This window comes from Panthera uncia, chromosome D1, assembly GCF_023721935.1.
Source record: "Panthera uncia isolate 11264 chromosome D1, Puncia_PCG_1.0, whole genome shotgun sequence".
In the NCBI taxonomy this organism is placed as follows: domain Eukaryota; kingdom Metazoa; phylum Chordata; class Mammalia; order Carnivora; family Felidae; genus Panthera; species Panthera uncia.
The window spans coordinates 110,156,046-110,158,785 of NC_064808.1; positions in this window are offsets into that span (position 1 = coordinate 110,156,046).

A 2,740-nucleotide genomic window follows, 5' to 3' on the forward strand; every position below is an offset into this window, starting at 1 on the left:
CTGAAAACTGCTGTTTCAAAAGCAATATTCAGGGGCGAATCACTGAAATCAAAACAAAACCAACCAACCGACCATCCACGTATCATCTAACAGGAAACAAAGGGAGAGGAGCAAGCCGGCTTACTTAGGGCTTCTAACCCACCAAGCCAGGCCTCAAATCCCAGCCCGAAGCCTCAGCCCGAAGCCTCAGCCCGGCCCAACCCCACCCTGTTTGGCTTTTTCTCCAGAACATCTTTAGGGAGGGACTGGTCTTATGCAAGGCGGGTAGCACCTTTCATTGCCTCCTGGCCTCTGGAACTCAGCAGCAAGGAGCGTGGAGGAGAGTGAGAAACCAAATTTACACAGAGGCAGTTGAACAGGTATAAAACTTTTACTTCTTTTCCCGCCTGAGTGATACAGTTCACGGTGGAACCACGGTTGGTTTGTAGAGGAGATACTCTAAACCAGCTCAATCTGGCTTGTAGAGAAAAAACTAACAAATCCTTGCTGTCACTTGTGAACTCAGGATTACAGGGCCTGACCTGAAAAATTCCAAATAGTCTTTTCAACGCTCTAGAAGAATTCTTCATTTGGCCAGGGAAGCCGCTAACGGCGAACCTGGTGTTAAACTGCACTCGCATGGACCTGATCCAGGGACTCTAAGAACCTTCCTAGAGTCCAAATCGGACTCTGCTTTAGACACTTCAGTGGTTATTCTTTGAGGGCTTCCTCAATACAGCCTCCAGCCGCACCTTTCCAGCGGGTGTGAGCTCCTCCCAGCGCCCTGGTCCTCCTGCTCAGCCCGCCTCCGACCCACTGCAAGCCTGCCTCCCTCCACAGCCCTCTCCACTCGTCCATGGCCTTCTGTTGTTTCTTCTTGCGGGAAGCCCTCCTGACACCTTGAACCTGGCCTAGAGGCCTCTCTCAAGTGGCCCGGGAGCACCCAGCAATTTTGCCATCACAGCTCTCCCCGCGGCCACCTACTGGTCCCTCCTCTCCCCCGCACAGGCTTCTTGAGTGTTATTTTACACTGTGTCTCCAGTGCCTGGAAGCTAGTGGACGCTCAGCGGCCGGGGGTTGAATCAGATGCGGTTTGGAAAGAAATTAATGCCAATGAGAACCTACCAGTGCTAGGCACGCCAGTAATTTAGATACATCTTTCTTTTAACCCTCAAACAGCCCTAAAGTGGCTCATTCACCCCATTTCGTGGATAATGAAATCGAGTCTCCAGAGTTCACTTTGGCAAAGAACGCACGGGGTAGGATGGAGCGGTCAGCAGCTACAACGCCCTCTTGCGCAGCGGACCAGCCACTTTGTGCAAGCCTGGGAGCAGGTGTCAGTGCGCAGGCCCCGCCCACTCTGCCCAGACCACGCCCACCACCTGGATGTCCCACCCACTCCTGCCCAGGGCCCTGTCATCACCCAGATGCCCCGCCCACCACCTGTGTGCCCCGCCCACTCCTGCCTAGGGGGCCCCCCACCCCCCAGGTGCCCCTCCCACCCAGCCTGAGGTCCCATCCTCCCCTGAGTGCCCACCCACCTTGTGCAGGTCCCGCCCACCACCTGGATGCCCCGCCCACTCCTGCCTAGTGCTCTCCCCACTCACCCAGGTGCTCCACCCACCCGCGGGGCCACCCAGGGCAGTAGTGCTTCCTCCACACCCTGGGCTGCTTCCGTGGGAAAGTGGTCACGCGCCCTAGGTGTGCGGCCCGGAGACAGTGGGAAAGGTGGTCAGCAAAGAGGGGTGTCCCGCGGCCTGCCCCGGGAACAGACGCGGGCGCGGCTGGCACCGTCCGGGACAGCAGCATCTCCACCTTGTTCGAGGGCGGTCACGCTCTGCCGGCCACATTTCCCCGACAGGGACCAGCCCTCGACCAGGCGCCCTGGGTGGGAGCAGTGCAGCTGGACACTCTGCCCGGTGCAGGGGTAGTTGGGGATGCCCGGTGCAGCTGCGAGCAGCTGGGCGCTGTGCCCTGGCGTTGGAGGGGGAGGGCAGGTGGGTGCTGTGCCCTGGAGCGGGGGGAGGGCAGGTGAGTGCTCTGTCCCGGAGGGGGAGTGGAGAGGGGAGCTGGGCGCTGTGCCCGGGGGTTGGGGGTGGGGGGGCCGGCGCAGGGCTGTGGGCACAGTCACCCAGTCCCCGGGCGTGGCCTGGTTCGCACATGTGCACTCCTGGGCACCTGCCAGCGGTGCACTCTGATGTCCTGCTCTGAGCCCGAGACACACATCTCTGCACACGTCCCCCTGGGACACCGTGGGCTCAACTCACCTGTGGCGCTGCCTCCCCAGAGACGGGGAGCTCCTTAGGTCAGGGCCTGCTCTGCTGTCCCTGCGTCAGCACGGTCCTGGCACTCAGAGGCAAGGCTGTAGGACGCCCGCGTCTCTCCAACGGCCACCAGGGAAATCTTCCAAGCACGTGAATTGTCCCGTGGCCCATGCAAGGCCGTGTGGGGGACACCAGAGAGGAAGATCAACCTAAAGGAAGAGGCATCGCAAGCAAGCAGGTGAACGTCCCCTTCGTGTGACCTTCTATGCATCCAAGCTACTCAGCTAGATTCTGAGGCAAACAGCTGGAAATTAAAGCATTTTACATCCACCATCATCTCCTCCCCATTTCTAACCCACGCTGACAGCACGTATAAATTACTGCGGGAATTTGGGGCGCCTGGGTGGCTCAGTTGGTTGGGCGGCTGACTTTGGCTCAGGTCATGATCTCGCGGTCCGTGAGTTCGAGCCCCGCGTCGGGCTCTGTGCTGATGGCTC